We start from the raw sequence: 22,589 nt of genomic DNA, 5'->3' as shown, positions 1-22,589 counted from the left end.
AATAAGTTGGTCCCAAATATTTATTTTTAAAAATGTTTTGAATACATATGTAATTGTGATTTGTGTACAATTTCAGATATTCTGTATATTACAGGAAGAAAAAATCCATGTCTGAGCGAAACACCTACCAAACAAGAACTAAATTCTTCAACAACACTGCTATCTGGTGGTAACATATCCTAATATCAAGAAGACAACCTAAGTTCCACAAAATAGGTCCTTTTCTGTGAACACTAGAATTCTTAAGTAACAAAGTGGCACTGAATATTACTAAGAGAAATACAATTGTTAAGTGTTATTAAATATAAACGTATACTTGTCTATATCTAATTTGAAGGTCACCATGTATTACAAATTTTAAAAGGGGTGTGCGTGTATGTATGTGTACTTGTATTTTAGAAAAGTGATTCTATTTTCTTCAAGATTTTAAAATATCACTATATTTTTTTTTCTTAGGGCTGTGCCACACGGCTTGTGGGATCTTAGTTCCCGAGCCAAGGATCGAACCCCGGCCCTCGGCAGTGAAAGCGCAGAATCCTAACCACTGGACCGCCAGGGAATTCCCAAAATATCACTATAATTTAAAAATGCATAATGTTTGCCTACTAGAATGAGAATCTACTTAGTCAAAATTCCACCATATTAAGCTTCCTGTTTGTACTTATCAAGCAGAGGCATGTGTGTTCATCTGTATGTTCATCATGTATGTTCTATATTTGCACTGCATTTGAATCACTATTGCATGACAATAATGTTAATTATTTTAAAAATATCAAAGACAAGATATTTTAACTTTTGACTGATCTTTGATCAATAACCTTGACTCACGGTTTTCCATCCTGGCTGATAAGCCCTAAGGATGTGATTAAAGAATAAGGAATTGCTGTACTGTGTTTGTCTGAAGTAGAAATACAAACTCAGTTATTTGGACAATAGTCTAATGTCTACATAAAAATAAAACTAACAGTTAATTTGAAAAAATCAGTTAAAATAATTCATTGGTTCAACTAGATGTGATACTATGCAGATTAATTGTAAGTTCAATTCTCCCTTTGTGGTTCAAGAGAATGTTAGTGATTTAGTTGTTTAATGCTGTGAGACATTTTATTTTTCTAGTATTTATCCTAGAGTTATGTATAAGGATTTCTGAACAGAGACTAGAACTGAAAGCTATTATTTTAACTTCGGATTGTCCAAGCAAATCCATTAAAAATAAAAATTGCTACATGCCTCTAGATCAAACCTGTCAAATTTCTAATACAAATGAAATTAAAATGCAACAATCTTTGATGAGAAAGATCATAAGCCATCTATAATTTTAATTTGCTGAAATTGATTATATAATCTACAACAAAAAATGTGATTATCAAAGGATGAAGTCTAGGTTTTAAATTAGATCAGTAAAGTGTGTGTCGCATCTTCCAGGCTGTAACTGAATTGTTAATGAGAGGTGATTTTATAGATTAAATATTTCTCCTCAGATTAAGAGGTCCAGAAGGAAAAAAAAAACCTTAATATTTACTTTAACTGATGTAGTTTTTTGTTTCCTCAAGGCATGCTATTCTACAGCTGTAATACAATTAATAAAGCTGAGAAATGGATATAATTTGAAACATGTCTAAAGAGAAATAAAAATAAAATATCCATGTACATAGTCATTATTAATGTAGTTAAATGGAATTTCAAAAATGTAGACAATACACAATACTGCTCAATATTCTGTAAAAACCAAAATGGGAAAAGAATTTGAAAAAGAATAGATACATGTATATGTGTAACTGAATCACTCTGCTGTACACCTGAAACTAACATGACATTGTTAATCAACTATACTGCAATATAAAATAAAAAATCTTTAAATGTAGACAAAAATAAACTTCTATTTGTCATTGTACTTAAGTCTGGGCTGCGAAGTAAAAAATATCTGAAGATTTCTGAGTTAGTCGTTTACTATATGTTTAACTTTGGGCAAGTCTCAATTTCCATATTTATAACATGGAGATAGAATACTTCCTACCTCACAGGGGTACAGATGTAGATGTCTAAGATAAAGGCTACTAAATAACAGAGGAGGCTTCTGATTATGTTGGGCCAAAATAATCAGAAGCCTCCTCTGTTATTTAAGTGTGTATACATATATATACATCTATATGTATATATATACATATAGTGATTATCAAGTGTGCAAACTATATATATATAGTGCAAAAATATATGTAGTGATTATCAAGTGTGCAAAAAATAATAGTTGTGAATAGATGTGCATTTATATTGTAACCATCATTTTCGGTTAAATGACTATGGATTTTTCAGTTATTGTAAACTTGTTAGTTTTGAGAATCAGCTTATCAAGTAAGCCTTTTCTAGAAGAGCTAAGAAAATTTTTGTCCCCTTTTAGTCGTTTAACAGTTTCCAACTTTACCTGTTTGTCTTTAGTAGCTTCTGAAAGGAGAAGATTCTTCTATGCTGACTTTTTCACCACATAGCTAATATTTTAAAATTTATCTGTATAATAGTTCAAAACAATCATGCTATTAAAAAAAAAACTACACCTAGAAATATTCTCTGGAAATCAAATTAAGTTCAAATTATTTCTTAAAAGAATTTATGCTATGCAGAAAAAATACATGGCTCTGCTAAAAAGAAAAAAAATTGTAGACCAATAACTGGAAGATAAAATGCTGTTGTTTGTTCATAATGAAAACTCCTTAAATTTTGAAAGAAAAAACATATAATCTTAGTTCTGTAAAATAAATTTTCATTCAAACAAGTATAACTCGAGCAAAATATGACTGAGGTTTTTGGCTTTTAAACCATTTCCTTACATTTAACCAAAAGTCGTTAATTTATGTTTTGAAAAACAACATGACCTTTGAAGGTGTGTTTGCTAAGCAAAAGTTTACAACTCCACTCCATTAATCTATTAAAAGCCTAACGTGTTAGACATTTTTAGCAGGAGAGCAAACACCTTTAAAATAAACAGGGAAAATATTTAATTTTCTGTAAATAAGCAAAACATAAGTTTAATAGATTGGATCATTCATAGTGTTTATGGAACTTTAAAACTTTAATGTATTTTGGGGTCCTAGGTAACAAGGACATGCTATTAAAATTAAGATGACTACAGAACTGTTTTTATAGTATTTTTCAAAACAAAATTCTTAGATTCAAGACAGATCTATGTTGTGATACAGTAGAGTATTATAGTGAAATTTCAGTCAACTTTAAATTGCATGTAGAAGATATATCTAATATTCAAGTTAGTAAATTATTTGAAATATGTAATATTGCCTTATAAAATGTAGGTTTTTTTCATAAAATCTGTCAATGAGTTAACATCTTTAATTTGTTCAAAAAAAATCACCACCTTTGCTACTTAATACACTCTTGTTTGATATTTGCTATTCAAATCTATAACCAAAATTAGTTGTAGCACTTTGGAACATTTCAGGCTATATGATCATTACACATCTAATTTTGCGTTATTTATGTAAGCTCTTTTACCATGGTAAAAGATGTAATATTGTATGATGTAGTGAAAAGCACACTGGCCAGAGAGAGATAAATTCTATTCCAGACTGTCACTAACTAGCTTTTGTGACCTTGGGCAAGTCACTTCAAAAGAAATAGAACCTTCTGGAAAACAACAAATCTTAAGTAGGTCTAACTGATCACACTTAAACAGTATTTGTGTTTTATTAAGTTACTTTAGAAAAATTGCAAGTTATACACAAAGACCAAAAATCCCAAAGGATGACCTTCCTAAGCAAAAAACAAACAAATAAAAACACAATAAACTACAGATTCAGGGATATTCCATAATGTCTACGAGCATGCGTTTCACTAAAATGTCCCTCTTTCTCTAGTTGGAGGCACTAACAATGAGAACAGAAGGAAAATCCTAACAGTGAACAAATTAAATATATTTTCATCAAAACAGTGCTAGTTATGAGTTACCTCAGCATACTGCTAGTTCTGTCAAGCTTGAGTATCTATCTCATAACCTTTGCATTGTTGTCTGCAGAGAAATGTTAACCCTAACACAGAGTACATGTCTAAGAGACATCTCCTTTCTCTTCCTTCCTTTATTAAAAATTTTAAATCATTGCATAATTCCCAGGATAAGTTATCTACAACCAGTGACCCAGTCTATTTAGCATAGTGAAAAGCTCATGGAATTTGAAGCTACTCCTAATTCGGTGGTCTTAGGCAAGCCATTTAGCTAATTCTGGACTAGGTTGATTCTTCATTTGAAAAGAAAAAAGAAAGACAAGGAGGATAAAAATGTCTGCACCACCGAACTCACAGGATTGTTTGGAGTGTTAGATGATTATATGTGAAGTCTTTTGTCAGGAGAAATTCACCAACAAATATCAATTTTATGTAGAGGAACTGTAGTTTTTAAGGAAACATTACAATAAGGATAGTGTTTGTCTTTTATATTCAGTAGCACTATGGCAGAATATGTGTCATCGTTTATACTTTTAAGTCTACTAATTATCTCATGAGATTCATTAAAGAAACTAAACAGAGTTTGCTTCTCTGACAACAAAAGATATTTTTGTAATACCTTCTACTAATCTAGTTCTTCCAAGGGAAAACGAAGTGTGAACTCCCAGTGGGTAAAACTATTCACCCCACGTGGTTAACTACTATTACAAAAATCTATCTTACAGAAATGCTTGAATGTAATTCAAATAAATGAGAAACCTGAAACCTCCCAAAGTTCCAGGTTGCAAGGATTGCCAGGACTTAGAGCAATACACCTTAGATTGTGATTTAACATTCTATATCTAAGCCAAGCCATAGCAATAATAGATTTTCCTTTTTTTCTTCCAAACACTCTCCCTCCAGACTTATTCTCACAAATATTTTTATCTTCACAGAGAAAGAAAACTCTTAGGAGCTTGGCTCTTGTGGCCGGAACCTATTTTAAATTGGAACCAAATCCTCATTTTTTTCCTAAAAAGCCTTATCAGATTTATCCATCCTAGTACTCTTCTCTTGTTCAATATGATCACATCTTTATTTCCCAGCCCACTATGACTATTGTGTCATTGCATATTTATATGTTTGAAATTACTAAGGCCAGTGATATTATTCTAATTGTGCCGAATAAAATTCAATGAGTGCTCATCACAACTTTCTAATACAAATCCAAAACTCCTGAAAGATTAAACATAATAAATACATTGTTAATTGTTCCTTTGATGTATAGTCTTAATCATATTTGAACCTAAAATTTTAGTACACACACTGGCTGATGGAATGAATATTGTCCGAGGGATCATGCTGTCTTTGACATTCAATAGATATGTGAACTTAAGGAAAAAAAAAAAAGAAACTTGTCTATGTGGCTTTCCTCATATGTCAAAATGGTCTAGTACTTGTTTCACAAGACTGTTGTGAGATTCAGAGGAGATAAAATCTGTAAAATCCTAAAGTGCAAAGAAAACAGTTTTAAAGTGATAATGTAATCATTCACATAGTTAAAAACCTGGTAGTAGTGCCTTTCATACTTACTGAGAGGTACTATTTCAGGTAATTACTTTAGATTTAATGCAGAGACTCATGATGAATCTACTTTGTTTTCGGGGTTTTTTTCCCCAAAGACTCAGTTGTTTCAGTTACTGGCAAAGCATGTTCTTAAGTGATTTAGTTGCTATCATTAGTGTATGATATAAAGAAGATATAAAGTGTAAGGACATTTTCAAAGGAAATATTAAACATTATGTTCTCAGAATGTCTTCCATTTCTTTGAAAGATGATGCTTCCTTGAGTTGTCAATCTCCATCCCGGAACCTAACCTTAACTTGGATTTCTAGTTTTATTCCAGTGAATATAATCCACCCATTTCCTTAGTAATGCTATTACTTACTTTTGCAATCCTATCATATTATTAGTAATTATAAGTACTTCAACATTTAATGTACATTATATGATATTATCTACTGGCTGATTGTGTTCAATCTTCACTGACACCTATTTTAAATCTTTACTAAAATTATATGACTTATAATTAAAATTCTGTCCAGTTAAACAATATTTTCCTCTAACTAAAAAATCTCATTCTATTAAGATGTATCCATATTGCCTCTGAAACAAGAAAAGGGAGAACTGACCTAAAGTTATACAGCCAGATTTGATTACTCTAATTCACAACATTGTTTAATATTTTTAGCATTTCTAATATTTGTTAGGTTAGTCCAAGAAATTATCTCGTATTTTTTCTTCCAGTTGTTATGATCCTGAAATAGTCTGGTGCTTTACATCATATTCAATTCTATATAATTTTTGAGTTTTAGTGCCATTGTAAATTAACTCAATTTTTTCTCATTCTGTCTTAAGTCTTGACCAGTGTATTTTCATAAAAGTAGTATCTCTACTTTCTATAGAGTGAGTTTCCATCTCTAGCCTTTGAAAATAGGAATCTAAGAGCTCTGTTATTTTTCACCTGCTTTTTTTTGTTGTTGTTGTTGATCTGTTTTTTGTATTTCTTCTCCTCTGTCTATTCTGGAGTTTCCCCCTTAAAAAAAAGATATATGGTATTTTGCTTGCTATACATGCTTCCTCAGGCACATAGAAACAGTCAATGCTTAAAATTATTAAATAATGTTAAGAGTAATGAAATCCAAGGCATTTTGGCAGACACACAAGTTCATTTAGCACTTACAAAAACCATTTCAATCCAATTGGCCCTTTAGTTCACTGGGATCCTCAAGTTGCCATCAAACAAGCTCTGCTTTTGCTATTAAAGTATCAGAGCTTAGAAAAGACTAATAGAGTTTCACTGGGAAGGCAGTAGCTGCTGAATCCCAATGCCACAATTAAGACATGAATCCCAGCTTTGAAGTGACAACTTTTTCAGTTGTTTCCCTAACCCTGCCAGATCCACAGTTGTGCCTCCTAACAAACACAGTTTAAACACTTACAACTTGACTTATTTCAATAGCTCCTTTCAATGTTGTTTGTTTTAATTTGACACTGGTTCCATACCAAGATGTACTGCACATAAAGAAATGGAACTACGAAGATTTCCTAAACGGATTATGAATGAAAAGTTCACTTAGATTAAATGGCTATTAGGCTGTAGTCTATGATAAAAATCTAAGTGTAAAGAAAGTAGCTAGGCACCATGTCTAATTTACTAGATGTCTAATTTACCGTTTGTTCCTGCTTTGAGGGGAGTTTTAGGGGATAGCAAATATAAAATAACCTCTACCAAGTCTCCTTCATTGTTGTTGTTTTTGTTGCCCTAAAAAATGTCAGATACTAAAAAGAAAATAAAAATGTCTTCGAACTAGGTAAATGAAAACTTAATTGGTCATTTTACTCTGATATCTGAATAATTAACTGATATGTTCATTTTCAATATATCACAAATGAATATCTTCAAAGATCTATACCATATTAAACTCAGAATTTTGGGATCTCGTTGGAAAAGTTTTTTAAAATATTGGTAAGCTATTGACACCGCGTGGTCAGTGGTTTTCTTTTTGTAATGGTATGAATATATACATAGTCCTTATAAAATCGATTTGACTACAAAATGAGCAAGCAACTGTTTTTTATTCTGAGCTACAGTTTCAACTGATATAGTTACATCAAAGGTTAAGATCAATTTTAATACCCAAATGTAATGATTGTATATCATTTTTAATTTTTAAATATTCCATCCGTTGCAAAACAGCTACATTGAATCTTTTTTTAAAAATCTGTTACCGGACTTCCCTGGTGGCGCAGTGGTTAAGAATCCACCTGCTAAGGCAGGGGACACAGGTTTGATCCCTGGTCCGGGAAGATCTCACATGCCGCGGAGCAACTAATTCCTTGCACCACAACTACTGAGCCTGCGCTCTAGGGCCCGCGAGCCACAACTACTGAGCCCACGCACAGCAACTACTGAAGCCCACACCCTCTAGGGCCCGCATGCCACAACTACTGAGGCAACGTGCTGCAACTACTGAAGCCCGTACGCTTAGAGCCCGTGCTCTGCAATAAGAGAAGCCACGACAATGAGAAGCCCACGCACCGCAACGAAGAGTAGCCCCTGCTCGCCGCAACTAGAGAAAGCCCGCGCGCAGCAAGGAAGACCCAATGCAGCCAAAAAAAAAAAAAAAATCTGTTACCTTTTGCTTACTTCACCTTTTCATGCTTGTTTACCAGACTAAGAATTAACCCTTTGTTTTCAGTGTGGTTTGAGAGTCAGCAGCATCTACATCCCCAGGGAACTTGTTAGAAATGCAGAATTTCAGGCCCCAGCTAGAATCTACTGAATCAGGATCTGCATTTTAACGGGGTTCCCCAGATGAATGGTATGCACATTAAAGTTTGAGAAGCACAGGAATAGAACATAACTTCCTAGAAACTGGAGTTTAAAATAACAAGTCATCAGCAGTGATGGTGATTAATTAGAAGTTGTGTATTGGCTCTATTTCTCAAATGTTTAGATTCTGTTACAGCTACACTGCTATATAATTTTTTAGCATTGGCCTTATATTCCCATAACTGTTTACTCTTGTATGAAATTCGAAGGCATTCAGAAGCCATATGATATTTAATGGATTCAAACTCCCTTCTTCAAATACTCCTTCTTTGCACTCATTCACTTTACAAAATGGCCAGCATATATTGTAAGTGTTTTATCTCATGGATGTTAAAACCGAGTTCATGAGCTAAGAAAAGTTGCAGGACAAGGGATGTTGTAAGAAATGTGGAGCCTGACTGAAGGCTAAAATAACAGTCTTAGACTGAGCAATTTTTTTCCTGGTGTAAGCAGAAAAAACAATGAAATCCTGCCTGATGACGATAGAGCAAATTCTCCATGTAAAAGTTTTATTCTGTTTGTGTGTTTCAGTGTATGTTTATTACCCATTCTTAAGCCTCTTTTTAAAAAAATTTAATGTATTCCCATGTTTTTTTGAAGATATTTGATCCTAGTGAAACTAGCAAACAAGTATCAAATAACAGTTAAGGTATTCCAAATATACAATATGAGAAGTGAGAGAGAAGCCAGCCTAGGCAGTTTCAAAAAGGTTGCATATTTCACACTAAACTGAAAACCAGGCCCTATCACCTAACACTCTGGCAGTGTTCTTCTCTACTTGATTTCTTTTTTGTCCCCTTCTTTCCCCTCTGCCACGAAGTAAAATAAAGCAGTCTAAGGCTATGCAGGGGAGAAAGGTAAGCTTTGCTTTGGCACATTTTGCCTACATTTACCTGACCCATACTCCCTTACACATACAACCCCCGAAGTGAGCAATAAGATCATGCAACAAGCAGACCAAAGTTTAGAAAATTCACTTAAAATCTTTCCCAAATTATATTTAAACCTTAAGGAAAATGTACATTAAAATCCTTAGGTAAATATGTATTTATAAAAACAAAACCATCCTTTGGGGTATGTACATTTCTTGCTATCTTAAGTAAATGGGCTTTTCAAGTCCTTTTTAAAGAGTTAAAATATTTACATACTTTAATGCATCGATGCTTCAGTCTATTCACTCTACCTTCATGTCAAGACTACATTTTGCATGTTTTATAACATCATATGCACAATAGACGTGTTTTTAATAATCTAAGTTCAAAACAAAGTGTGGAAAACATAGCATTTTCTATATCTAAGTCAGATTGGGAAATGGTCCAGCTTAATAAAGCCAAAGAAATAAACAAACAAGTCCCGGATATATTTAACTTTCTGATAAGGTACAAAACTATTCCTGCATTTGAGCAAAGGAGGGAACAGGCAAGGTTGTAGAGTAAATTAAATAATGTTATCACCCAATACCTTATATGAGCTCCTGTTAACACTCATTGCACATCTCTGAGACTTAGTTTTCTTATCTGTAAAATTAAGGGGTTGGACTAAATGATCTTTCTGGTCCCTTCCACTTCCAGAGTTTATGAAACTTGGACCATTCTTGGTATATTATAATGTACCACCTGGCACTCGATATTTGTTAAATTTAATCTAATGTGACTATATATTACTTTTTTGTTGTTGTTGCTTATTGTTTTTGCCCAATCAGAATATAAGCTTCTCAAAGGAGATACTGCCTTAAATTTCTTTAAGGACCCCCTTTCTCAACCCAGTCCAACCACCACATTTAAAGTATTGTAATGCTGGACCAGCAATAGGTTTTTAGATATTGAGGGCTAATGAATCAATGCGTTGAAACTGGAAATACCTGCAGAGCCAAGGGACAAGGCAAGAATACATGGTAGAGCTTTCTGTAAAACATCATATAAATTTTTTTCATTGGAAAGGGCCTTGAAATAATGTAAAACTTCTTCATTTTACTTTTGGGAAAACTGTATTCCAGGGAGATGAAGTTATTTGCTCAAGATCACTCTCTGGATACTAATAAAATATAAATCATAAAATACCTTGTGTTCACACAATTTAAATAAACCTCTGCTCTCATTTCCTGCACCCAAAACCACAGGAAAAAGGAGTTTATAATCCTAAAGACAACAGAAAATGATTTGCATATTGGGAGCTTAATGTCCTTTGGTTGATATGATACAAACCTACACACAATTGATTCCCAAAGAAAGATATTTTGCTTCAAAGATGGCATATCAGAAGAAAATCAGTATTTACAAATCATTGTCAAAAATTCTCTAAAACAAATCATATATAAAATATAGATGTCCTAAAAGAAAAACGAATTAGGCAATAACACTAAATATGTGCCACATTAAGTAAACAAAGTTTATGGAGTGTCATTATGATGGGTCATAATTTGAATTATTCTTATAAATAAAACAGAGGAAGTGTATGAGCATATATGAGCATGTACTGCTAAATTTCAATAGTCTTACTATTTTATTATATAATATTTACAGGGTTAGTAAGAGGAGGAGAATATGACACAAGTAAACAGTTAAAAGATAGACTTATTTAGATATATTTGAATATACTTGTCTTTGAAACTTTTATTTTTTAATCCAAGAAGGATTCTTTTTTGTTTTCATTTTTTTTTTTTTTTTTATATTCAGAACTTTGAGGAAATATACTCAAAGATATGCGAGGCAAGGCAGGTGTTGGGAAAAGCCCTGGTTTGGAAGCCAAAAGTCCTGTATAGGCTTCCCCTCTTACTAACTGGAAAGACTTAGAGATAGGATTTCACCTGTCTGACCTTCAGTTTCCCCATTGAAAAAATAGGTACAACCATGCTTTCTTTTTCTATTCAAAGTTTTTTATGAGACTAAAATATTTACTTTTAAAATTATATAAAATATAGGATACTGCATAAATTAAACTAGGAGAATGAATTGAAACAAGAGGGTGGCAGAAAATTTAATGTTCTGTTTTCATTTCATATGATGACAATAAATGAATTGTAAAAATCAGTACAATCTTGATTTGCATTCTAATCACTTGAAGATTTAAAAAGAAATGAATTTTCATATAGTTTAATTAAAATCCATCAGGAAATTAGTTTTATTGTCATGCTAAAGGATATGTAAGATTAGTATAGTTTTTATTGAGAGAGAAAAATCCTCTCCTAGAATTTATTCTCTTCTTTCTTTTGCCTTTCCTCTTTTTGTTTTCCCAAATCTACATATTCAAGATGAGCAGATTAGGTAGAAAAAATCATTCCTTCAGATCTGGGCTGGAAATGACAACTATAGCCATTGTCACCCTTAGATTCAAAATTTATTATACTGATTTGATGCTTAACACATTAAAGTCAATTAAAAGGGCAGTTTAAAATCCTTGATCAGTTGAGGATGTTTAGAGTGTAAAAGATAATAGAAGCATTTATGATTTCTGCCAAGTCACTCTTGTAATTCAAAAACCATAATTGAAAAAGACTCTTTATCCAATTTATTTTTACTGTTTGATAATGAGAATGCAGTCTTTCTACAGATGTAACCAAATCTCAAGACACTTTTCACCCTAAAATAGCTTTCTCCATGTGATAAACCTGTGTTTTACAATTAATGTTGCACAGAGCATAAATCTTGAGGGACCATGACGTACAAGTTATTTGATGTTTTCTCTTAACAAAAGATGAACACATTTGGGGGATGATGCCTTCGAGATGAACTTCTATTGAAAAATGACACCTTTTCAAATAGGATTAGATTAACTTAAACAATGCAAGCCAGTCTGGAATATCAAGGCATCTTACCTAGTTTTCTTCATTCTGGATACTGAATGATCAGTAAAGTCTTCAGATAATAGAACTCTGCTCAGACAATGACATGTAATTTGGAATGTTATAAAGTCAATCCAATTAAATGTACTTATAAATTTTATTTTTCACAAAGGTAAAATTTACATATGTCATTGATGAAAGAATGTATCATCTATTTTTATGGCATACTCTTTCTTACCTCCCCAATTCCCAGTGATGTTGAGCCAACCTCAGTGCATGTGGAGATATGGACAATTTGAGAATTGCCCATTTCCCATACACACAAAAATAACTTTCTACGAATGCAGTAAAAAGCACGGGTTCCTTTGCCTCTGAAGATTGACATAGTAACTGTGTATGTTCATATGAACATGCTTTGACAAAGGCCTTAAAGTCCTTTGTGTGTGTGTGTGTGTGTGTGTGTGTGTGTGTGTGTGTGTTAGGAGAGATCTGTCTGAGGCGGACACCCTCTCAAAATATTTAAATTTGAGCCACTATGACAATCCCACAAAGCAAAAAGGAGGGGGAATAAAAATGAGAAAGAAACTTTCACTGAAAACATAGAAATAATGACCCATGGGAAGAGGACACACCAGAAAGAATGGGATGCAGAGAAACAGTTTCAGGAGTGTGTGGTGAGAAATTCAGAAAAGTTGAAAATACTCCTCAAAGTACAATATTTAAATCCCTAGCTGTAACCAAAGGAAAACAGATATTTGCAGGCATGATAAAAAATATAAGAAATCCAAGGAATTCCACTATAAATCTTGTTTGAAATAAAACAGCAAAAGACACACACAGACGGCAAGAAATCTTCTGGTGAGGAAAATTTGACAAATCTGTAAGTTTAAAGTAGAGGTTCCGTGGTTCCTTTTTTTAAAAAACATCTTCTTGGTCACTGAAGGGGAAGAGAGTCCAAGGTAGCTAGTGGGAAGAAAGAAGTAAAATGGGGATGAGTGGAGAAATTACCTAGGTAGGTAATGCGGGGAAGAAGCAGCGAGGGAAGACTGACGGGAGAAGGAAAAAGAATAGAGATAGAGGTGTTTGCTAGGGCCTCAAGAGGAGGAAAAAGCCAAGATTAAGGGACTCTGATGGTTGGTAGATAAAGAGCTGAAGTGGGTAAGGATGGGAGAGATGATATAGGGCACGGAGATGATGCAGGGAGGTGTGTGGAAAATGGAGTGCGTGGGCATAAGTGTGCTTGCAAGTGGCTGAAGGAGTTTACTCTGATGGTGGAAGATGGGGAATTTGGAAGGTTGGGTGTGAAAGGTGAGATAAGCCTAAAGATAAAACTATAGAGATGATTATGACTAAAGAGAAATTCTCTTTTCGAAAATGCCGTTCCTTTCTTTCTTAGTTTTACTGATTTACCTTAGGCCCTCTTCATTCATTTGTCCTCTTTTCTGGATGTTACAGTATCTTCTCAACTTATTTGCCTCAACTCTCTATTCCAATGCATTAGTTTATTCAAATACACATTTAAAGACAACAACAAAAATGTTTCTATTGTGTGCCACCTACTGCCTAATTTTCTCACCCTGTTTTGTTGTTGTTGTTTTTAACATATCTGCTTTAAAAATCTTCAAAGTGGACTATGCCTACAAAATACACACACAAACCCCCTAACTCCACAGTGGGACCCCACCCCCACCTGCCCTTTCCTTACTTAAGTCTGTATCAGGCTCTTCCAGGTCTACCTCCTGGCTAGCCACTGCCTACAAATGCCTATTTTTCAAAGCCAGAGAGACACATTCTTTATGAATCTTTTTTCAACCTCTTAGCAAAAATTAATTCCTCCCTCCATTATGTTCAATTAGAGCATTAATCACATTGTATCATAAATTTGTCAGAGTCTCCTGGCTCACAGAAGCCGGAGCTACCTTTTCACATTCTCTTTTGCATTCTTGTAGCCTAGCACATTGTCTGGCACAGTAGGTGAGTAATTAATGTTTGCAGATTCTTTGGTGAATAAATAAACAGATGACCCTCCTTTAAAATACGTGAAGCAAGATTATTGGAGAAAATTAGATTTCAAAATTTCATCTCCTGAATAATTCCCCTTGCTACTAGTAGAAAATGTGGCAGCCATACATATTTTGTCAATTTAGCTTAAACCAGTGGTTTATATAAAGTCTCCTTGTCCGCACGCCTCCCCTCTCTTCGCCAAGAACCTTGTAAATCCTGACTAAAGGCTGTTGTGGACTGCTTGCACAGAGAAAAGGAGAATTTTCTGCTTTCTAAATCCCTTACCAGATTTCTTCCTGCCACCAGCAGTCTGGAAGCTCTCTATCAGGAATTTCTATCTTTCAAAGAACATATAGTTTTGAATACAAAGAGAAGAAATAATGTGAAAACTGCAATTCCTTCTGCCAGGCCTCCCAGCTGCCAAAATCCAACATTGCTTGGGCATCCATCAGAATCGCATTCAGGTGATTAAAAAAAAAAAAGTCTCCTTTCAAACCTTAGCAAATGATTGAACTCTAAAAAATGAATGCACTTTTATGCTTGGTCTGAGTTTCCTTCCCATTCCTGTATTTCAAACGCATAGCAACTCTAAGTTTGCTGCCTTTGCTGATATAACATGTAAGGGAAGCCTTCCATCCAAGGGAAGAAAACAAAACCCCAGATTTACAAAACGGAAGAATTCTTTGTTCCTGCTCCCTTTCCCCCAAATCTCCTACCTGCCTCCAAACCAAAATACAGTCAGTAGGTAAGCAGTTTGTTGCGATCCTCTCTGAAGATAATTTCCTTGGGAAGGAAACTCAGTTCCGAGGCCCAGACGCCTCCACACACGCTGCCTCCGTCCCCTCCCTCTTGCCCTGTGCAACCTTCTCCAACTGCGCGCTGCGGTCCTTCTCCCAGAGCTAAAGAAAAAAATTGTCCGCAATCAGGGAAAACGGATTAGCCTCTAATTCGGGGAAGCAGGGGGTTGCTCCCTTAAAGGGAGAAGTGCAAACTCAGAAAGGAAGCCGCAGCGGGCTTCCGTCTTGTAAAATCCCATTTCTGAATCGTCCCAATTTGGCGCGCCGGTCTCTAGAAGTGACTGCGCAGCCTTATAATAAAGAGGACGGTGGCCTGCCCCTGCGGCAGCAGCTCCTAGAGCCTTTCGTAACTTCCAATTTTCAGTCCCTTCTCTCACTTAAGGGGACTCTCCACCCTGTGCCAGCGCCTCCAATCGTCCCCCTCCCACACCTCACCATTTCACTGGGAAGACGACCCTCTTCGCCTTCTAGGGAGCTTGCTCTGTTGAAAGCAGAGACAGCCACAGGATTTTAAGGATACCGGTCTTCACATCCCCCTTCCTTATAATCCAGGGAGGAGAGAAAACAGCGGAAATTTAACACTGGTAACTATTATTTCATCTGAAGAACTTGCCCTCTAGAATGCCGCTAAATAAGTAGATTCATAGTGAATAGTGAACAGGAAAGACTGGGGCGGGGGAGGGTCGTGGGGGACAGGGACAAGGAAGGAACGAGTGCGGGAAGACCCTACATCTGTATCAGATTCCGGGTTCAAAACCGGCCGCGGCCGGGACCGCAGTAACCTCCCCCGCCCCGGCCGCCTCGGCGCGCCTGTGGGGAGCGAGTGAGAGGGAAGGAGGGGCCGAGAGCGAGAGCGCGGGAAGGAGGCCGAGAGAAGCGAGGGCGGCTGCGCACAGGCGGGGACCAGCCGCTCGGCCTCCTCTCCGCCCGCCGAGCCGCACCGGGGCTGACATCATTGCCAGAAGGAGGGGCTGCCCGTGCGAAGGCGACTGGAGAACGAGGTTCTCGGGCCTCGCTGGCGGAGGCGCTCCCTCGCCGCTTGGCAGGCGCAGCGCGGTGGCGGCCGGATTCAGCCCGCGTGAGCTGCGCGCGGCAATTCTTATTTTAGCGGAGGGAGGAAGGTATCTTTAGACCTTAGCGCGTCCATCTCTGGGTTCATTCGTCAGAACCGCCCGCACACCGTCCGCGCTTCCTCCGACGAACCAGACAAAGGCAAGAAAGGGGGAAACACATACAAATACTATTACTTCGACTTGCTTTCAAATGTCCCCCCACTCGCCCAGGAAAGGATAGCCCTGAGGCTGAGATTTCCCGCCGTGATTGTTTCAAACAAGATTGAGAGTGGAATTCCATTTAGTCTTCCCCAAGTTCAGAAGGTGCCCGCAAGTACCCTTTTTTTTCTTGAGTCACACCTGTTTTAACCTTTCATGGGATGGGATGAGTCGCTGTAGTCTAAACCGCCGCTACCTTCTCCGGTGTTTTGCTCAATGTTGAGGATTCTTCGCACGCTCCTCAGGTTGTTTCCTTGTTGCAGCGCTAAGAGCACGCAAGCGGTGCCAGCACCCTCGCCCCCTCCCCATATTTCCTGTCCACCTCACCGCCTATCGCGATGTTTAAACACTTTCTTCCACACACTTTCCTTCGCACAGTAACGGCTCCTATGTGGGGTTTAAACCCAAGCTTGGGATGTTGCCACACAAGGACTCGCTTTTGTTTGATTCTCCCAGTTTAATTTTATTTATTCTTTTGTCCTCGCCCCTCCCTCTTCTCTCAAGTCTTTGCTTTGTGGGTGTGTGCCGCAGTGGCGCAAGTTTCGATTCCCAGCCCCCTAGCCAACATTTTGGAAGGGCACCCCGCTTGGAGACTCGACCGCCCGCCCGCAGACACGCGCGCACACGCACTCCACATGCGCACCCCAGCGCCCCACACCCCAAACCGCAAAGGAGGCCAAAGCAGTGAAGCGCAGAATAATTCATTCTGAAAGCGGAGATGCCGTTTGCTGTTGAGCTCTATAAGTCTTTCCTTGGGGCAGGAAAGGAAGTGGTTGGAGCTATACGCTCTTGGAAAGTGACACACACACACACACACACACACACACCCCTTTATTTTTGCAAGGGGAGGATGTCAGTTTGCGGCTAAGCGCGCACATGCAAGTCGTATCTCCAACCGAGGGCAGACTGCCGCTCCGCTCTTCCAAGTCTTTAAAGAAAAGACCCATTTGCCGCTACGAGCTTTTAAAAAGTCACCTTTTCCGATGACTCTCTTAAGAGGCATTCATTATCGCGAAAAGGGGCTGTTTTATGGCTACGCGCTTAAAAAATTAATTCCTTTGTGGACACATAATCTGTTTTTCGGTCCTATCTTAGTCCACGTCATTCATTTATGGGATAGGTAGGCGGGTTTTGGCTAAGGGATTAAAAGTCATTTCTTTAGAGAAAGAGCAACCGCTTTATGTTCGGCTACGCTCTTAGAAAGTCTTTTTTTTTTTTTTAATGAGAAAATGATGCCGTTTTTCTGCTACGCAATTATAAGACGTTCCTTTTTTTAGAGCTAGGCAGACTTTTCCACACCTACCATCTCCACATCCAGCAGGTGCTGGCTGAGCACAGCCCCAGAAGTAGGGCGGGAAGGAAGGGCGGGGAGGCGAGCGTCAGGCGGAACTGCACGGGGGACCCTGCGCGCTCCGTGGCGCGCTGCGCTCTCCTCTCTGCGCCGAGGGTCGGGCTCCCAAGGATTAGAGCCAGCCTGGCACGGATCCAGATCCGGAGACCCCAGAGATGGGAGTGCAGCGGGGCCGGACCGCCCTGGAAGTCCGAGCCGGGCTCTGGGCTCCGGACTCTGCTCAGACCCCTCTGCTCAGACCGCTTCGCCTGGCTAACCCGAGAATCCGGAGTGTGATCTTTTCCCAGCCCCTGCCGCAATCTTAAGAGTTTCTCTCAGCTTCGCAGAAGCTGGTTGTATCCGTTAAAGTGAAAGACCTTTTTGCACGGCCAATGTCGGGGAAATTCATGCGCGGACACTTTTCTGACAGAAGTGAGAGTTTTCGCAAAGTAACCAAGCCAAGCCGACTGGTGGCTGTGCCAAAAAGATATTCTAGCTGCACTCACCTCCGGGGTTTGCTCTTTCTCTTATCTCCAGGGAAGAGATGGGGGAAGGGAGGACACAGGAAGCGTCTCTAAAATCACTCTGTGGTCCTAGTCAAAAGACCCCAAGAGCAGGCAGCCGGAAGCCTCCGCGCAGTAAGTGCGGGACTCACGCTTCACACGCCGCACTCTGTTCTGGTACCCGGACCGGATACTTACCTTGTTGTCCAAGCCACTAGAGTAGAAATGAGGTGGTAAGTAAAAAAGAGAAAAGGCTTCCGCTAGCCCCACGGAGACTGCGACTGCTGTAGCGGGGCTCTGCCGCCACAGCTCGCAGTCCGCGGAGCAGTTGGAGTAGCGAAGGCTTCCTTTGAGGCTGTTTGGGCCGCCCGGGTTGCCTGGGCTGCCTGTGTCGCCGCTGCCAGTGCCACTCTGCGCACTCTGTTCAACTGGCTTTCTGCTTTGCCGCGCGGGCCGCTGCGTGCAGCTCGAGCTCACGGCTCCTCCCGCCCTGACAGTTCGCCGACTGCAAGGAGCCAGTGCCGAGCCAGCCCTTTTCAATGGCGAGGGGGAGGGACTCGATAGAGGGGGAGAAGGGGGAAGGAAGGGGGGTGAGCGAGTGGAAAGCGGGTGGGGGGAGAGAAGTGAACCAGTGCCCTGGCCGCCTGCTGGGAGGGGATGGCGCAGCACCAACTGCTGGGTACCCCCCTCTGGTCCCCACTCCCTGCACCCCACATCCCCCACCGCTCTGGGGGCGGCCCCTCCAGGCTAACGGGGAACCGGGGAAGAAGGGCGGGGGAGAAATGGAGGTAAGCTTAGGAAGTTACTGTTCGCCGCCCCAAGAAGGCGGCAGGAAGCGTGCTGGCGGCACCCTCGCGTGCGGGACCCGCTGCTGGGAAAAACGCGCCGCTTTAGGGCTTCCCGATTTGAGGAGCAAAACCAAGGGCATATTCCGCTCCGCTCGGTCCTCCGCTCGCTGCTCTCTTAGGCTTCCCTTTAAGTTGAACTCATTCGAATTATCTTACGGAAGTTTTATTTTTCTTGTTATGTGTGCTTTTCTCGCGATCCCGCTGACCGCCCTGACTCCGGCTAGAGAACAAGCGTTCAACAGCACCATTTTCTATACAAAGGATACTTAAGGCAGACTAGTGGAAGTAGGAGCAGGAGCCCGGCAAAGCCGCAGTTGGAGCCGAGAGACTGTGTCTGCATATATCACACTCAACTGTGAGCCGGGTCTGGTACCTCGATTGCCTTCAGATTGATTGTCTGGGGGTGGCGGAGAGGGGGGTGAAGGGGGAGATCTAGCATTTGGCTACCCCAGATTGCAAGTACGAGTGAGCGTAAGCAGGTCGGTGGCTTTGGGCTGCTTTAGTGGGGTCCAGCCGCTTCGCTGCCGGGGACCGGGCAGCATCGCGGGCGTGGACAGCGCGTTTCCGTGGTAGGAAAGGATGCAGGAGAGGGAGGAACCCAGCCGCAAGACTGGTGCTTGCCAGCACGCTCCGGCTGCCTAGTCGGTGACGCCCGGGCGGGCATCGGGGTGCCAGGTCTTCCAAGACCACTAAAGCGACCAGGGGCAATCTGGCTGGTTTATGGCTCGGAAGGTCGTGGGTATCTAGAAGCAGGGCTAATTCCCCCGTCCCTGTTATGGGATTGAAAGCAAATAGCAACAACAACCAAAACCTCCCCAGCTGTTCTACTCTGATTCTTGCTCCAAGGAGCAAGTCCTTAAATTTACCCAGAGGCTGGAGAATGAACCAGGTGAATTCTTTAAATTCCTCTCCAGAAAGGTGTAGGGTTTTAGGTTTAGGTTTTAGCATCCATTTTCCATGCTTAACCAATAGAAAAACTTATCTTTCTAGTGCTCTGCTTTGTTTTTGGAAGGAGGAAGCTCTCTTTCCTGAAATAAAAGGAGGAAAAGTAGATAATGTTTTCAGGCGCCAAGAGCACAGTATTCATTTTTATTTTTGTCTACTGAATGGAAGGGGGAATGCATCTGCATAGGGATAGAACATCAGGAAGGAAAAATTTTGCCAATTATCGTGAGTTGATTTTATCTAATAGTTTCTTCATGGAAAGTAATTATTATTTTTTTATTGAAGGACAAATCTTTCTGACTTCTTTCCCCAGTATGTCCCTCTCCATCTTTGTAACTGCCTTCTTTCCAATTCCTGATAGTTTTAAAGGTTAAAACCCTGGTTCAGATAATCCTCACATCCCCCCCCCCCCCGTTTTTGTTCCTCTTGCCTTTTTTCTTCTTTTTCTTTCTTTCTTTTTTTTTTTTTTTTACACCTACAGCCACTACTGGGAGGGACATTAACACCACAGTTCAGTGCAGTCTGCATGAAAGAGGACACAGGAAGTGTTTACTATTACATTTTACTCCTCCTGTAACTCTGCCTGCATTATTCACAGTATCCAGCACATGCATTGTCCGCTTCTCGGGAGCTGGGAGATGTCTTGGAGTTGAAATTAGAAGCTGTCAAATGGTTACAGTTTACAGCTCTGACTCTTGGGGTTTGCACTGCTGGATGAGACTCAGTCATAGGTGATGGCAGGAACTCAATGGAAATAAAATCAGTGATTGATCCAGGAAAGTGTGGCAAAGCCATGCTGTGGAGGCACTCTCAGAGCACTAATAATCATTCATAACATCCACATTAGATATCAGTTAATTGATGTGTTAAGATTTCCATCTAAACCCAAGGCAGGGAGAGAGAACTATTCAGTGATTCTTATGAAGTATTTAAAGTTATCATCATGACAGACTCATGAGGTTAATATTATTATCCACATTTTACAGTTCCTGAAACTGAAGCTCACAGACAGGTAATTTGTACAAGACCATGGAGCTGAAAAGTAGCAGACTCTGGATTCTCATTCAGGGTGTGAAACTCCAAAATTCAGCTAAATGGTTGCTTTATAGTGAATCTGGATTCTTCTATATATACAGCACAACATTTAATTTTAAGTGTCTAGTCCAATACAAAATGATCTCCGTAGAGTAGCAACATTACTTACAGACCAAGGAGACTACTAGTTGAACTAGGTAACCCAGAAAATCATCTGAGAAATTCAGTTTGTTGATAAAAGTGACAGAAATCCACATCTGAAAATAATGAAAAAAATGTTCCCATTTTCTCTTCTCCTTTTCTGTCTGATGATGGCACCAATGAGCAACGGAATAACCAAAAGCCAGGACACCTGGCAAAAGCCCTCCCCTTGGTGCTCTAACTCTAAAAGGACTGATGAGGACTCTGCTTGCTTACAGAGAGAAGGACTCCTTGACTGAATGCCTTTTATGCACCATTTGCATTATATACATTGTCCTATTAATCTTCAAAACCATCCTATGAGATAGGTATTATTAGCTTCATTTTTTTTAACAAATGAGGAAACAGAGATTCACAGAGACTAGGTAAAATGTCCAAGGTTATATAGCTATAAAGTATAGAGTTGGGAAATTCAAACCCATGTCATTTCCAGTCTACTATGCTGACCCTTAGCATATGGTCCTCAGATTGTGTGATTACACATTTTCAGAATTTACATTACGTCAAAAATTTTATAATTAACAAAAGGAAACTTTAGGAATTTGTTTTTTGGAGGAGACGCCATGAAGGAACTGTTATATTTATTGCATTTGTTTGTTCAGTGTTCCAATTTGGAACTTGAACCAGGGTTCTACTAAGATCAGGAAAAAAAAATATGGTAATGTGTACCCTATAAACATGGAAATATGTGCAATATCTGAGGATTAAACTATAAAGCCATTGTATAATTATAGAATGGCTCATACAAGATAATTAAAATACTTTGAGTTAGGATGTTTCTCAGGCCAGTGAGAATTGACTAAAACTGAGAAATAATGCATTAATCTGAAGAAAGGCTTGATCAGCTATGCAGACTTAGTAAAAGAAGTCTCAAAGAGATGAGCATTGGTAACTCTTATCCATGTACATTTTCGTCTCACTGGCAAAAACCACCCTTGATATGAGATTGATGAAGCTAATCAAATACTCTGATTTCAGTTGCTTTTGCATTGAAACACCCCTTATCAAGCAGCCTGCCATCTGACTGTGATTTGCCTTCCCATGTACACTGTCTAGAGAGAGAATGCACAGGTCTTGCGGATGGATGAGAATGACTACTATGCATCAAGTGCTGGTTATTTTACATCAAATTCCATCATCTTTGTGTTGTCCACAACAGCTTGCACCTACATTGCACATAAATGTTATAATCAATAAATCGTCACTGTTACTGAGAAAGTATGTTAGTGTATGGACACAAAACTGTAAGAATGGATAAATTACATTCTCCATGATATTTTTCATATTTAATGTTAACTATTGACAACAATTGGAATTAGTAGGAGACAGTGAAGCCCAGTGATTAAGAAAATAACTTTTGTTTTAAACCAAATTTGGAATTCTGGCTCTGGCATTTTCTAGTTGTGTGGCTGAGGGCGAATTAATCTCTGGACCTGTACTGTATAAGATAGTGAATAGCCACGTGTGCTACTGAGCCCTTGAAACTTGAGTAACCCAAATTGAGATGCACTGTGAGTATAAAATACACACCCTATTTTGAAGAGTTAG

General features: G+C 39.0%; 1 protein-coding gene across 1 annotated transcript in view; it reads right to left on the bottom strand.

The window, feature by feature from the left end:
• PCDH11X (protocadherin 11 X-linked) overlaps positions 1-18,310 on the bottom strand; it is a 694,161-nt gene extending 675,851 nt beyond the window's left edge. The window contains exon 1 of the mRNA XM_061179538.1: positions 18,211-18,310. The gene's annotated coding sequence lies outside the window, so the exon portion shown is untranslated. The remainder of the gene's footprint in view (positions 1-18,210) is intronic.
• Between the last annotated feature and the right edge of the window lie 4,279 nt (positions 18,311-22,589).

This window comes from Eubalaena glacialis, chromosome X (genome assembly GCF_028564815.1).
Source record: "Eubalaena glacialis isolate mEubGla1 chromosome X, mEubGla1.1.hap2.+ XY, whole genome shotgun sequence".
NCBI lineage: Eukaryota > Metazoa > Chordata > Mammalia > Artiodactyla > Balaenidae > Eubalaena > Eubalaena glacialis.
Note: the sequence above shows the minus strand (reverse complement) of the source record. Positions and strands in the feature narration are given on the sequence as shown.